Below are 16,317 nucleotides of genomic sequence, written 5' to 3' on the forward strand. Positions count from 1 at the left end.
ATTGTGGGCAGAACTGAAAAAGTGTGTGCGAGCAAGGAGGCCTACAAACCTGACTCAGTTACACCAGCTCTGTCAGGAGGAATGGGCCAATATTCACCCAACTTATTGTGGGAAGGTTGTGGAAGGCTACCCAAAACGTTTGACCCAAGTTAAACAATTTAAAGGCAATGCTACCAAATACTAATTGAGTGTATGTAAACTTCTGACCCACTGGGAATGTGATGAAAGAAATAAAAGCTGAAAGTCATTCTCTCTACTATTATTCTGACATTTCACATTCTTAAAATAAAGTGGTGATCCTAACTGACCTAAGACAGGGACTTTTTACTGGGATTAAATGCCAGGAATTGTGAAAAACTGAGTTTAAATGTATTTGGCTAAGGTGTATGTAACTTCCGACTTCAACTTTATATATCCTTATTCATGACGCAAGACATCTTATGTGTATAATAATCTCTGTCCTAGTGGACATACTGTGGTTTAAATTACTCTGTCACCCCCCCCAAAACAAACACCTCAGCGTTTAAATGTCCATTCATTTTCTTTCTATTTCCCATGTAAACAGACAAGAGAGGTCTCTGAATGAGTAAGAAGCAACCTCATTTGTCGACTCATTTAACATCAACCTCTGTCCACTCATTTAACATCAACCTCTGTCCACTCATTTAACATCAACCTCTGTCCACTCATTTAACATCAACCTCTGTCCACTCATTTAACATCAACCTCTGTCCACTCATTTAACATCAACCTCTGTCCACTCATTTAACATCAACCTCTGTCCACTCATTTAACATCATACATAATACATGACCCTCCTCCAGGTTCCTTCAGTACAAAAGACCAACACAGGCCCTCTATGTAACACTGCTGCTGCTTATATTAGCATTCAGACTGGAGGAATTTCACATACATACACACACACACACACACACACACACACACACACACACACACACACACACACACACACACACACACACACACACACACACACACACACACACACACACACACACACACACACACACACACACACACACACACACACACACACACACGTCTTAGGAGTTACAGGGTGGCTGGTGACTGCGTGACCGCGTGATTGGGTGACTGGGTTCAGGTCGCGACTCAATCAATCAACTTGAGGAGGGATTAACACAAGTGAATACAAGGTCAAGGTACAGTGTAGTATGGTGTGTGTGTGTATACTCCATGTGTGTGTGTACTCCATGTGTGTGTGTGTGTGTGTGTGTGTGTGTGTGTGTGTGTGTAGGAGGTAAAGGTACAGTGTGTCTGAAGTAACCTTCCTGAACCCTATGGCTGTCTGACACTTAACCCTGCTGCCTACACCATCTATCAATCATTCAGAGGTGTCTGTCTGTCTGTCTGTCTGTTTGTCCGTCCGTCCGTCCGTCCGTCCGTCCGTCCGTCCGTCTGGTCTGCTGTCTGTCTGGTCTGTCTGGTCTGTCTGTCTGTCTGTCTGTCTGGTCTGTCTGGTCTGTCTGTCTGTCTGTCTGTCTGTCTGGTCTGCTGTCTGGTCTGCTGTCTGGTTTGAAGAGGTAGTTAGTGAATATCTTCATAGTGTATGTACGATGAATCTGGACTCTCTAGGAGTTCCCTCTAAATGTATTCTCTGGTCCAGGAGCGCAATAACCTGGAAGCTGAAGTCTTATGTAATTAGATGGTCCACAAGTCTGTCTGTCTTTCTGTATGTCTGTCAGCTGGAAACTCATTTTCTATTTCCATTATCCTGCTCTGTCTCTGTCTCTGTCTCTGTCTCTGTCTCTGTCTCTGTCTCTGTCTCTGTCTCTGTCTCTGTCTCTGTCTCTGTCTCTGTGTCTGTCTCTGTGTCTGTGTCTGTGTCTGTGTCTGTGTCTCTCTCTCTCTCTCTCTCTCTCTCTCTCTCTCTCTCTCTCTCTCTCTCTCTCTCTCTCTCTCTCTCTCTCTCTCTCTCTCTCTCTCTCTCTCTCTCTCTCTCTCTCTCTCTCTCTCTCTCTCTCTCTCTCTCTCTCCCTCTCTCTCTCCCTCTCTCTCTCCCTCTCTCCCCCTCTCTCTCTCTCTTTCCCCCTCTATCTCCCTCTCCCTCTCCCCCTCAGCTCTCCTCAGGGTTGAGAAGGTCAGTCTTACAGGATATTGGCTGAGCAGGAAATAACCAATCTTGTTTCCTCAACGCGTGTGTGTGTGTGTGTATGTGTGTGTGTGTCTGTGTGTGTGTGTCTATGTGTGTGTGTGTGTGTGCGTGCTTTTTTGTGCATCCTTGTGTGTGTTTGTGTGTGTGTGTGTGTGTTCTCACATTTCTCCCTTGACCCGTACTGACCTTGGACTGATGAAGATCACTTCTGCATCCGTCCCAGGTGATGACTGTGTATTAAATGGCACCCTATTCACTTCATAGTGAGCAGGGGCCCTTGGTGACCGGGGCCCATGGTGACCGGGGCCCTTGGTGACCGGGGCCCATGGTGACCGGGGCCCTTGGTGACCGGGGCCCATGGTGACCGGGGCCCTTGGTGACCGGGGCCCATGGTGACTGGGGCCCTTGGTGACCGGGGCCCTTGGTGACCGGGGCCCATGGTGACCGGGGCCCATAGGGAATAGGGTGCCATTTGGCATGTAGCCTATGAGATTGACTGGCTGACTGGGGGTTAATAAGATGGAGGAAAATGCAATACAACCGGAGAAAGATGTGAATGAGAAAGAGATATGGAGAGAAGAGAGAAATTCAAGTCTATAAGAGATAATATCCTTTTGATTTCTGTTGTTCATTTTGCTTAGTTTCTTTTCTTTTATAACCTGTTAAAAAATAATTACTGTCTATAAAACTTTGCTCTAATGTTCATTGAACTACTGTGGTATATTTTTTATTAGGTAGTTTAAATCCACTGAATGATACACGGACAGATAGAATGTTTCTCATTTGCAAATGATCCATCATCTAAATTCCTAAATGCAAATTAATTACTTAAAAATCATACAATGTGATTTTCTGGATTTTTGTTTTAGATTCCGTCTCTCACAGTTGAAGTGTACCTATGATAAAAATTACAGACCTCTACATGCTTTGTAAGTAGGAAAACCTGAAAAATCGGCAGTGTATCAAATACTTGTTCTCCCCACTGTATATATATTTTATATATATTATTTTTGTAATATTTTTTAAATTCATTTAGCAGGTATTTTTCTTAAAACTGCATTGTTGGTTAAGGGCTTGTAAGCAAGCATTCACTGTAAGTTCTACCTACACCTGTTCTGTCTTTCGCATGTGACAAATCCAATTTTGATTTGATTTTGATTTGAACTGGCAATATGTTCTTAACTGACTTGGCTGGTTAAATAAAGGTTAAATATATAAATAAATACTTAAAGACCCAGTGCAGAATGTGATTTGTCTGATATTTTATATTTACAAACTATGAAGTTGGAAAAATACTGTGAAATTGTGAAAATGATGATAATGAAATGTTAATGTAAGAGCTGTTGGAAAAGACTGCCTGACATTTCTGCCTGTTTTGTGGGATGGAGTTTAGACCAGGGCTGTTCTGGTGGGATGGAGTTTAGACCAGGGCTGTTGCGGTGGGATGGAGTTTAGACCAGGGCTGTTCTGGTGGGATGGAGTTTAGACCAGGGCTGTTTTGGTGGGATGGAGTTTAGACCAGGGCTGTTGCGGTGGGATGGAGTTTAGACCAGGGCTGTTGCGGTGGGATGGAGTTTAGACCAGGGCTGTTGCGGTGGGATGGAGTTTAGACCAGGGCTGTTTTGGTGGGGTGGAGTTTAGACCAGGGCTGTTTTGGTGGGATGGAGTTTAGACCAGGACTGTTTTGGTGGGATGGAGTTTAGACCAGGGCTGTTGCGGTGGGATGGAGTTTAGACCAGGGCTGTTTTGGTGGGATGGAGTTTAGACCAGGACTCTTTGGTGGGATGGAGTTTAGACCAGGGCTGTTCTGGTCGGAGGGAGTTTAGACCAGGGCTGTTTTGGTGGGATGGAGTTTAGACCAGGGCTGTTGCGGTGGGATGGAGTTTAGACCAGGGCTGTTGCGGTGGGATGGAGTTTAGACCAGGGCTGTTTTGGTGGGATGGAGTTTAGACCAGGGCTGTTTTGGTGGGATGGAGTTTAGACCAGGGCTGTTCTGGTGGGATGGAGTTTAGACCAGGGCTGTTTTGGTGGGATGGAGTTTAGACCAGGGCTGTTTTGGTGGGATGGAGTTTAGACCAGGGCTGTTCTGGTGGGATGGAGTTTAGACCAGGGCTGTTCTGGTGGGATGGAGTTTAGACCAGGGCTGTTCTGGTGGGATGGAGTTTAGACCAGGGCTGTTTTGGTGGGATGGAGTTTAGACCAGGGCTGTTCTGGTGGGATGGAGTTTAGACCAGGGCTGTTTTGGTGGGATGGAGTTTAGACCAGGACTGTTTGGTGGGATGGAGTTTAGACCAGGGCTGTTCTGGTCGGATGGAGTTTAGACCAGGGCTGTTTTGGTGGGGTGGAGTTTAGACCAGGGCTGTTTTGGTGGGATGGAGTTTAGACCAGGGCTGTTGCGGTGGGATGGAGTTTAGACCAGGGCTGTTGCGGTGGGATGGAGTTTAGACCAGGGCTGTTGCGGTGGGATGGAGTTTAGACCAGGGCTGTTGCGGTGGGATGGAGTTTAGACCAGGGCTGTTTTGGTGGGATGGAGTTTAGACCAGGGCTGTTGCGGTGGGATGGAGTTTAGACCAGGGCTGTTCTGGTGGGATGGAGTTTAGACCAGGGCTGTTGCGGTGGGATGGAGTTTAGACCAGGGCTGTTCTGGTGGGATGGAGTTTAGACCAGGGCTGTTTTGGTGGGATGGAGTTTAGACCAGGGCTGTTGCGGTGGGATGGAGTTTAGACCAGGGCTGTTGCGGTGGGATGGAGTTTAGACCAGGGCTGTTGCGGTGGGATGGAGTTTAGACCAGGGCTGTTTTGGTGGGGTGGAGTTTAGACCAGGACTGTTTTGGTGGGATGGAGTTTAGACCAGGACTGTTTTGGTGGGATGGAGTTTAGACCAGGGCTGTTGCGGTGGGATGGAGTTTAGACCAGGGCTGTTTTGGTGGGATAGAGTTTAGACCAGGACTCTTTGGTGGGATGGAGTTTAGACCAGGGCTGTTCTGGTCGGAGGGAGTTTAGACCAGGGCTGTTTTGGTGGGATGGAGTTTAGACCAGGGCTGTTGCGGTGGGATGGAGTTTAGACCAGGGCTGTTGCGGTGGGATGGAGTTTAGACCAGGGCTGTTTTGGTGGGATGGAGTTTAGACCAGGGCTGTTTTGGTGGGATGGAGTTTAGACCAGGGCTGTTCTGGTGGGATGGAGTTTAGACCAGGGCTGTTTTGGTGGGATGGAGTTTAGACCAGGGCTGTTTTGGTGGGATGGAGTTTAGACCAGGGCTGTTCTGGTGGGATGGAGTTTAGACCAGGGCTGTTCTGGTGGGATGGAGTTTAGACCACGGCTGTTCTGGTGGGATGGAGTTTAGACCAGGGCTGTTTTGGTGGGATGGAGTTTAGACCAGGGCTGTTTTGGTGGGATGGAGTTTAGACCAGGGCTGTTCTGGTGGGATGGAGTTTAGACCAGGGCTGTTTTGGTGGGATGGAGTTTAGACCAGGACTGTTTGGTGGGATGGAGTTTAGACCAGGGCTGTTCTGGTCGGATGGAGTTTAGACCAGGGCTGTTTTGGTGGGGTGGAGTTTAGACCAGGGCTGTTTTGGTGGGATGGAGTTTAGACCAGGGCTGTTGCGGTGGGATGGAGTTTAGACCAGGGCTGTTGCGGTGGGATGGAGTTTAGACCAGGGCTGTTGCGGTGGGATGGAGTTTAGACCAGGGCTGTTGCGGTGGGATGGAGTTTAGACCAGGGCTGTTTTGGTGGGATGGAGTTTAGACCAGGGCTGTTGCGGTGGGATGGAGTTTAGACCAGGGCTGTTCTGGTGGGATGGAGTTTAGACCAGGGCTGTTTTGGTGGGATGGAGTTTAGACCAGGGCTGTTTTGGTGGGATGGAGTTTAGACCAGGGCTGTTTTGGTGGGATGGAGTTTAGACCAGGGCTGTTCTGGTGGGATGGAGTTTAGACCAGGGCTGTTGCGGTGGGATGGAGTTTAGACCAGGGCTGTTGCGGTGGGATGGAGTTTAGACCAGGGCTGTTCTGGTGGGATGGAGTTTAGACCAGGGCTGTTCTGTTGGGATGGAGTTTAGACCAGGACTGTTGCGGTGGGATGGAGTTTAGACCAGGGCTGTTCTGGTGGGATGGAGTTTAGACCAGGGCTGTTCTGGTGGGATGGAGTTTAGACCAGGGCTGTTCTGGTGGGATGGAGTTTAGACCAGGGCTGTTGCGGTGGGATGGAGTTTAGACCAGGCCTGTTCTGGTGGGATGGAGTTTAGACCAGGCCTGTTCTGGTGGGATGGAGTTTAGACCAGGCCTGTTCTGGTGGGATGGAGTTTAGACCAGGGCTGTTGCGGTGGGATGGAGTTTAGACCAGGGCTGTTCTGGTGGGATGGAGTTTAGACCAGGGCTGTTTTGGTGGGATGGAGTTTAGACCAGGGCTGTTCTGGTGGGATGGAGTTTAGACCAGGGCTGTTCTGGTGGGATGGAGTTTAGACCAGGGCTGTTCTGGTGGGATGGAGTTTAGACCAGGGCTGTTCTGGTGGGATGGAGTTTAGACCAGGGCTGTTCTGGTGGGATGGAGTTTAGACCAGGCCTGTTGCGGTGGGATGGAGTTTAGACCAGGGCTGTTCTGGTGGGATGGAGTTTAGACCAGGGCTGTTCTGGTGGGATGGAGTTTAGACCAGGGCTGTTTTGGTGGGGTGGAGTTTAGACCAGGGCTGTTTTGGTGGGGTGGAGTTTAGACCAGGGCTGTTGCGGTGGGGTGGAGTTTAGACCAGGGCTGTTGCGGTGACCGTGTTACCGTCACGCCCGTGGTCACGAGTCATGAAGGCAGTCAAATTCCACGTACATAGATGACATGAAGCACATTCATCTGCTTTACAAGGGGTGTAAACCCTAACTACATACATAAGCAGCAGGTGAGTTTCAAGTTTTGAGGAAGATAATTTTCACCATAAAAATGCACCTTTATAATAAAATCATTACATGCATAATCACATTTGTGGTCACTTTTGATAATGGTGTTTTCCACTAATGGAACATTCACGCTTATAACTTACGCTTATGTTCCATGTGCGCATTGCTGCGCTTATAATGTGAAGAAATAGCCTCATAGTTCATCAACATTTAATGCTAAACTTCTTATCTGTTCCGTCAGCCACATTCCGTATAAATGTTTTTTTTTTTTATGTTAGTGGTTGTATTAATTTGGGCTCCATTCGATCCCACAACTGTCCCAGACTGTTTGGAATAATTATTTATTGCACAGATGGGTATTCGGTCGACTTTTATACTATGGGGGATAGTAGATTGACATAGGCTAGTGCTTTTTCTGTTCGTTAAGCCTACTCATCTTGTTCGCTGATGAAATATGCACCTCTGAATTGGAAGGATGCGCGCAGTTGCGTCACCAATGTGTCTGTCTTCACTTATAGCCTGTGAGAAAGATTCGATCACATGACGGAGAGCCATGTGACTGAGAAGTGATTCGGAGCACTCTGGGAGAAGGGCACAAAGACCACTTCCTGCAAAAGGCATGGATTTTTTGGGGGTGCATTACGGCCACACAAAGGGGATTCCGCTGTGAAATTCTAGGCATTATCAAGCGCTTGTCAAATTGTGAATGAGTGACTGATGAAGTGTGTACAGCCTAGAGGTCGACCTCTAGTACAGCCTGCACAAAAAAACAAAGCAGAGGTCATGCCTTTCAAGTGACTTTTTTCAAACCGTCATTAGAGTCGTATCATGCCGCCTTACAATGTATTAAACATCAAAACACAGAGCCCGACGTCTGTAGAACAACTAAAGTTACATGAATAACTCTAAATTAAGCATATCGGAGTACCTGTTTCTAATCAAATCTTGTCTGCTAAATGAACTCGTGTAGCCCACAGCCATATGTTATAACCAAATCAGGTGGTAACTTAAGGACAACTCATAGTACCCTCCAAACTCGTCATCAAGCTCGAGACCCTGGGCCTCGACCCCGCCCTGTGCAACTGGGTCCTGGACTTCCTGACGGGCCGCCCCCAGGTGGTGAGGGTAGGTAACAACATCTCCACCCCGCTGATCCTCAACACTGGGGCCCCACAAGGGTGCGTTCTGAGCCCTCTCCTGTACTCCCTGTTCACCCACGACTGCGTGGCCATGCACGCCTCCAACTCAATCATCAAGTTTGCGGACGACACTACAGTGGTAGGCTTGATTACCAACAACGACGAGACGGCCTACAGGGAGGAGGTGAGGGCCCTCGGAGTGTGGTGTCAGGAAAATAACCTCACACTCAACGTCAACAAAACAAAGGAGATGATTGTGGACTTCAGGAAACAGCAGAGGGAGCTCCCCCCTATCCACATCGACGGGTCAGTAGTGGAGAAGGTGGAAAGTTTTAAGTTCCTCGGTGTACACATCACGGACAAACTGAATTGGTCCACCCACACAGACAGCGTTGTGAAGAAGGCGCAGCAGCGCCTCTTCAACCTCAGGAGGCTGAAGAAATTCGGCTTGTCACCAAAAGCACTCACAAACTTCTACAGATGCACAATCGAGAGCATCCTGTCGGGCTGTATCACCGCCTGGTACGGCAACTGCTCCGCACACAACCGTAAGGCTCTCCAGAGGGTAGTGAGGTCGGCAGAACGCATCACCCGGGGCAAACTACCTGCCCTCCAGGACACCTACACCACCCGATGTCACAGGAAGGCCATAAAGATCATCAAGGACAACAACCACCCAAGCCACTACCTGTTCACCCCGCTATCATCCAGAAGGCGAGGTCAGTACAGGTGCATCCAAGCAGGGACCGAGAGACTGAAAAACAGCTTCTATCTCAAGGCCATCAGACTGTTAAACAGCCACCACTAACATTTAGCGGCCGCTGCCAACAAACTGACTCAGTTCCAGCCACCTTAAAAATGGGAATTGATGGAAATTATGTAAAAATGTACCACCAGCCACTTTAAACAATGCCACCTAATATAATGTTTACATACCCTACATTACACATCTCTTATGTATATGTATATACTGTACTCTATATCATCTACTGCATCTTGCCATCTTATGTAATACATGGACCACTAGCCACTTTAAACTATGCCACTTTATGTTTACATACCCTACAGTACTCATCTCATAGGTATATACCGTACTCTATACCATCTACTGCACCTTGCCTATGCCGTCTGTACCATCACTCATTCATATATCTTTATGTACATATTCTTTATCCCTTTACACTTGCGTGTATAAGGTAGTAGTTGCGGAATTGTTAGGTTAGATTACTTGTTGTTATTACTGCATTGTCGGAACTAGAAGCACAAGCATTTCGCTACACTCGCATTAACATCTGCTAACCATGTGTATGTGACTAATACATTTGATTTGATTTGATTTGATTTTGATTTGAGTATGCTATTCTGTTCTTCTGAAATAGACAACATGTTCTTCATATCATGCTTCTTTAGACCTGTCTAAAATAAGTAATGGATTTATTGTGAAGGTGTAGGCTATATTACATGGATTAATTCGACTTTTCAAAATGTATATTTTCCAAAGGTGTGTATCAGTGGCTTGTAGGCAGTGTGTGTGGAAAGCCAGGAGTTGCTAAATGTGTTTATGTTAAATAACGGTCAATTACTGTGAGACTGACAGTTTATTTGCTTGACAATCAACGGCTGACGAAATGGTGTGACCCAGTCCAAGCTGCTACTACTCTTTAACCCTGGTCCCGTGTGGCTCAGTTGGTAGAGCATGGCGCTTGCAACGCCAGGGTTGTGGGTTCATTCCCCACGGGGGGACCAGGATGAATATGTATGAACTTTCCAATTTGTAAGTCGCTCTGGATAAGAGCGTCTGCTAAATGACTTAAATGTAAATGTTAAATGTTAATGCCATCCACAATAGTGCACTTCATTTTGTTACAGGTGACAGTTTTGATACTCATCACATCATCCTGTATCAAAAGGTGTTTTATATATATATTTATATATATATAACATGCAGTATAATGTGTATATTTATACAGATCGCATTTGGAAAAGAGACCTAATATGTCTTCCCTGTTAATTAAAATAAAGGTCACACACACACACACACACACACACACACACACACACACACACACACACACACACACACACACACACACACACACACACACACACACACACACACACACACACACACACACACAAACACACTGTAAATAAATACATCTAAAATGATGTCAACAAATATATTGCAGATATACAACAAATATGGGCAATGAGAAGAGCACCAGTGGATCCCAAGTGGATTGGAGCTGCAGCAGCTACAGACAGGAGAAGTGGTGTTGTGTTAGCAGCTACAGACAGGAGAAGTGGTGTTGTGTTAGCAGCTACAGACAGGAGAAGTGGTGTTGTGTTAGCAGCTACAGACAGGAGAAGTGGTGTTGTGTTAGCAGCTACAGACAGGAGAAGTGGTGTTGTGTTAGCAGCTACAGACAGGAGACGTGGTGTTGTGTTAGCAGCTACAGACAGGAGAAGTGGTGTTGTGTTAGCAGCTACAGACAGGATACGTGGTGTTGTGTTAGCAGCTACAGACAGGAGAAGTGGTGTTGTGTTAGCAGCTACAGACAGGAGAAGTGATGTTGTGTTAGCAGCTACAGACAGGAGAAGTGGTGTTGTGTTAGCAGCTACAGACAGGAGAAGTGGTGTTGCGTTAGCAGCTACAGACAGGAGAAGTGGTGTTGTGTTAGCAGCTACAGACAGGAGAAGTGGTGTTGTGTTAGCAGCTACAGACAGGAGAAGTGGTGTTGCGTTAGCAGCTACAGACAGGAGAAGTGGTGTTGTGTTAGCAGCTACAGACAGGAGGAGTGGTGTTGTGTTAGCAGCTACAGACAGTGATGAACAGGAGAAGTGGTGTTGTGTTAGCAGCTACAGACAGGAGAAGTGGTGTTGTGTTAGCAGCTACAGACAGGAGAAGTGGTGTTGTGTTAGCAGCTACAGACAGGAGGAGTGGTGTTGTGTTAGCAGCTACAGACAGGAGACGTGGTGTTGTGTTAGCAGCTACAGACAGGAGAAGTGGTGTTGTGTTAGCAGCTACAGACAGGAGAAGTGGTGTTGTGTTAGCAGCTACAGACAGGAGAAGTGGTGTTGTGTTAGCAGCTACAGACAGGAGAAGTGGTGTTGTGTTAGCAGCTACAGACAGGAGAAGTGGTGTTGTGTTAGCAGCTACAGACAGGAGAAGTGGTGTTGTGTTAGCAGCTACAGACAGGAGAAGTGGTGTTGTGTTAGCAGCTACAGACAGGAGACGTGGTGTTGTGTTAGCAGCTACAGACAGGAGAAGTGGTGTTGTGTTAGCAGCTACAGACAGGAGAAGTGGTGTTGTGTTAGCAGCTACAGACAGGAGAAGTGGTGTTGTGTTAGCAGCTACAGACAGGAGAAGTGATGTTGTGTTAGCAGCTACAGACAGGAGAAGTGGTGTTGTGTTAGCAGCTACAGACAGGAGAAGTGGTGTTGCGTTAGCAGCTACAGACAGGAGAAGTGGTGTTGTGTTAGCAGCTACAGACAGGAGAAGTGGTGTTGTGTTAGCAGCTACAGACAGGAGAAGTGGTGTTGCGTTAGCAGCTACAGACAGGAGAAGTGGTGTTGTGTTAGCAGCTACAGACAGGAGGAGTGGTGTTGTGTTAGCAGCTACAGACAGTGATGAACAGGAGAAGTGGTGTTGTGTTAGCAGCTACAGACAGGAGAAGTGGTGTTGTGTTAGCAGCTACGGACAGGAGAAGTGGTGTTGTGTTAGCAGCTACAGACAGGAGGAGTGGTGTTGTGTTAGCAGCTACAGACAGTGATGAACAGGAGAAGTGGTGTTGTGTTAGCAGCTACAGACAGGAGAAGTGGTGTTGTGTTAGCAGCTACAGACAGGAGAAGTGGTGTTGTGTTAGCAGCTACAGACAGTGATGAACAGGAGAAGTGGTGTTGTGTTAGCAGCTACAGACAGGAGAAGTGGTGTTGTGTTAGCAGCTACAGACAGGAGAAGTGGTGTTGTGTTAGCAGCTACAGACAGTGATGAACAGGAGAAGTGGTGTTGTGTTAGCAGCTACAGACAGGAGAAGTGGTGTTGTGTTAGCAGCTACAGACAGTGATGAACAGGAGAAGTGGTGTTGTGTTAGCAGCAATTAGGGAAACACAAGAACAGTAAAGCTACACCTTTTAGGACATCGTCCACGTTGCCATGGAGATGAATGGAGAGGGAGTACACTGGATGGCATGGCATCGGTCTAATGACGGATGGGAGGTGATGGAGGGATCTGACAGACTGATAGGTCTCTGCCTTTATTAACAAAATCATGCAGTAGGTCCAGATTTCTTCACATCTGACTAACCATTCGCTAAGAGAACATAGACTTTACATATTTAGTCAGACTATGAAAGTCATGAAATAAATTCCCCTCTCCCTCTATAGCCCCTCTACCCCTCCTCTCCCTCTATCCCCTCCTCTCCCTCTATAGCCCCTCTACCCCTCCTCTCCCTCTATCCCCTCCTCTCCCTCTATCCCCTCCTCTCCCTCTATAGCCCCTCTACCCCTCCTCTCCCTCTATCCCCTCCTCTCCCTCTATCCCCTCCTCTCCCTCTATACTCCCTCTCCCTCTATAGCCCCCTCTACCCCCTCCTCTCCCTCTATCCCCTCCTCTCCCTCTATAGCCCCTCTACCCCTCCTCTCCCTCTATCCCCTCCTCTCCCTCTATCCCCTCCTCTCCCTCTATACTCCCTCTCCCTCTATAGCCCCCTCTACCCCTCCTCTCCCTCTATCCCCTCCTCTCCCTCTATCCCCTCCTCTCCCTCTATACTCCCTCTCCCTCTATAGCCCCTCTACCCCCTCCTCTCCCTCTATCCCCTCCTCTCCCTCTATACCGCCTCTACCCCCTCCTCTCCCTCTATAGCCCCTCTACCCCTCCTCTCCCTCTATACTCCCTCTCCCTCTATAGCCCCTCTACCCCCTCCTCTCCCTCTATCCCCTCCTCTCCCTCTATACCGCCTCTACCCCCTCCTCTCCCTCTATAGCCCCTCTACCCCCTCCTCTCCCTCTATAGCCCCTCTACCCCCTCCTCTCCCTCTATGCCCTCCTCTCCCTCTATACCCCCTCTACCCCCTCCTCTCCCTCTATCCCCTCCTCTCCCTCTATAGCCCCCTCTACCCCCTCCTCTCCCTCTATCCCCTCCTCTCCCTCTATACCGCCTCTACCCCCTCCTCTCCCTCTATCTCCCCTCTAATTCCTCCTCTCCCTCTATAGCCCCTCTACCCCTCCTCTCCCTCTATACTCCCTCTCCCTCTATAGCCCCTCTACCCCCTCCTCTCCCTCTATCCCCTCCTCTCCCTCTATACCGCCTCTACCCCCTCCTCTCCCTCTATAGCCCCTCTACCCCCTCCTCTCCCTCTATAGCCCCTCTACCCCCTCCTCTCCCTCTATGCCCTCCTCTCCCTCTATACCCCCTCTACCCCCTCCTCTCCCTCTATCCCCTCCTCTCCCTCTATACCCCCTCTACCCCCTCCTCTCCCTCTATCCCCTCCTCTCCCTCTATACCGCCTCTATCCCCTCCTCTCCCTCTATCTCCCCTCTAATTCCTCCTCTCCCTCTATACCCCCTCTATCCCCTACTCTCCCTCTATACCCCCTCTCCCTCTATAACCCCTCTACCCCCCGCTCTCCCTCTACCCCCTCCTCTCCCTCTATCCTCCCCTCTATCCCCTCCTCTCCCTCTATACCCCCTCTCCCTCTATAACCCCTCTACCCCCTCCTCTCCCTCTACCCCCTCCTCTCCCTCTACCCCCTCCTCTCCCTCTACCCTCCCCTCTCCCTCTACCCCCTCCTCTCCCTCTATCCCCTCCTCTCCCTCTACCCCCTCCTCTCCCTCTACCCCCTCCTCTCCCTCTACCCCCTCCTCTCCCTCTACCCCCTCCTCTCCCTCTACCCCCTCCTCTCCATCTACCCCCACCTCTCACTCTACCCTCTCCTCTATCCCCTCCTCTCCCTCTATACCCTCTATCCCCTCCTCTCCCTCTATACCCCCTCTATCCCCTCCTCTCCCTCTACCCCCCCCTCTACCCCCTCCTCTCCATCTACCCCCTCCTCTACCCCCACCTCTCCCTCTACCCTCCCCTCTACCCCCTCCTCTCCCTCTACCCCCTCCTCTCCCTCCACCCTCCCCTCTACCCCCTCCTCTCCATCTACCCCCTCCTCTCCCTCTACCCTCCCCTCTCCCTCTATCCTCCCCTCTACCCCCTCCTCTCCATCTACCCCCTCCTCTCCCTCTACCCTCCCCTCTACCCCCTCCTCTCCATCTACCCCCTCCTCTCCCTCTACCCTCCCCTCTACCCCCTCCTCTCCATCTACCCCCTCCTCTCCCTCTACCCTCCCCTCTACCCCCTCCTCTCCATCTACCCCCTCCTCTCCCCTCCTCTCCATCTACCTTCTCCTCTATCCCCTCCTCTCCTTCTACCCCTCCCTCTATCCCCTCCTCTCTCTCTACCCCCTCTATTCCCTTCTCTCCCTCTACCCCCCTCTATCCCTTCCTCTCCCTCTACCCTCCCTCTATCCCCTCCTCTCCATCTACCCCCTATCCCCTCCTCTCCATCTACCTTCTCCTCTATCCCCTCCTCTCCTTCTACTCCTCCCTCTATCCCCTCCTCTCTCTCTACCCCCTCTATTCCCTTCTCTCCCTCTACCCCCCTCTATCCCCTCCTCTCCTTCACTATCCCCTCCTCTCCTCCCACTATCCTCTCCTCTCCCTCTACCCCCATCACCTCCTCTCCCTCTCCTCCCTCTATCCCCTCCTTTCCATCCACTATCCCCTCTCCTCCCTCTATCCCCTCTGGTCCTCTCTCTATCCCCTCCTCTCCTCCCTCTATCCCTCCTCACTCCTCCCTCTCTCCTCTCCTCTCCCCTCCCTATATCAGTCTCTCTACCCCCTCCTCTCCCCTCCCTATATCCGTCTCTCTACCCCCTCCTCTCCTCTCCCCTCCCTATATCCGTCTCTCTACCCCCTCCTCTACTTTCCCCTCCCTATATCCGTCTCTTTACCCCCTCCTCTACTTTCCCCAGAGAAGTCAATATACCCACTAGACTGTCGCCTGCCAGCTTACCGCCATGGTGAGGTAAATATCTCCAGCCCAGCTGTCACACGCACGCACGCACGCACGCACGCACGCACGCACGCACGCACGCACGCACGCACGCACGCACACACACACACACACACACACACACACACACACACACACACACACACACACACACACACACACACACACACACACACACACACACACACACACACACACACACACACACACACACACACACACACACACACACACACACACACACACACACACCCTCCAGGCCTTCCTACGTTATGCTACCATTCATCTACTTGTTCATTAACCCTTTCAGCCCTTATCGATTACTTTAAGAGGATGCTGGTCCTGTTCTTAATCACCTTCTGTGTTTCAGAGCCTTTTTAATTCCCTGTAGCACGCTGACGCTAAATGATCAGAATCTTATGTGTCCTGTCTGTGTCCTGCGTGCCTGTACGCGTGTGTCCTGCGTGCCTGTACGCGTGTGTCCTGCGTGCCTGTATGTGTGTGTCCTGCGTGCCTGTACGCGTGTGTCCTGCGTGCCTGTATGCATGTGTCCTGCGTGCCTGTATGAGTCTGTCCTGCTTGCCTGTATGCGTCTGTCCTGCGTGCCTGTATGTGTCTGTCCTGCGTGCCTGTATGCGTCTGTCCTGCGTGCCTGTATGCATCTGTCATGCGTGCCTGTATGTGTCTGTCCTGCATGCCTGTATGTGTCTGTCCTGCGTGCCTGTATGTGTCTGTCCTGCGTGCCTGTATGCGTCTGTCCTGTGTGCCTGTATGCATCTGTCCTGCGTGCCTGTAGGCGTCTGTCCTGCGTGCCTGTATGCGTCTGTCCTGTGTGCCTGTATGTGTCTGTCCTGCGTGCCTGTATGCGTCTGTCCTGCGTGCCTGTATGTGTCTGTCCTGCGTGCCTGTATGCGTCTGTCCTGCGTGCCTGTATGTGTCTGTCCTGCGTGCCTGTATGTGTCTGTCCTGCGTGCCTGTATGTGTCTGTCCTGCGTGCCTGTATGCGTCTGTCCTGCGTGCCTGTATGTGTGTGTCCTGCATGCCTGTATGTGTCTGTCCTGCGTGCCTGTATGCGTCTGTCCTGCGTGCCTGTATGCGT

General features: G+C 49.9%; 1 protein-coding gene across 4 annotated transcripts in view; it reads right to left on the reverse strand.

The window, feature by feature from the left end:
• The window catches only part of LOC139536362 (poly(rC)-binding protein 3-like), a 166,739-nt gene that overhangs the window by 101,037 nt on the left and 49,385 nt on the right, over positions 1-16,317 (reverse strand). The window lies entirely within an intron of this gene.

Source organism: Salvelinus alpinus, chromosome 12 (genome assembly GCF_045679555.1).
Source record: "Salvelinus alpinus chromosome 12, SLU_Salpinus.1, whole genome shotgun sequence".
Lineage (NCBI taxonomy): Eukaryota > Metazoa > Chordata > Actinopteri > Salmoniformes > Salmonidae > Salvelinus > Salvelinus alpinus.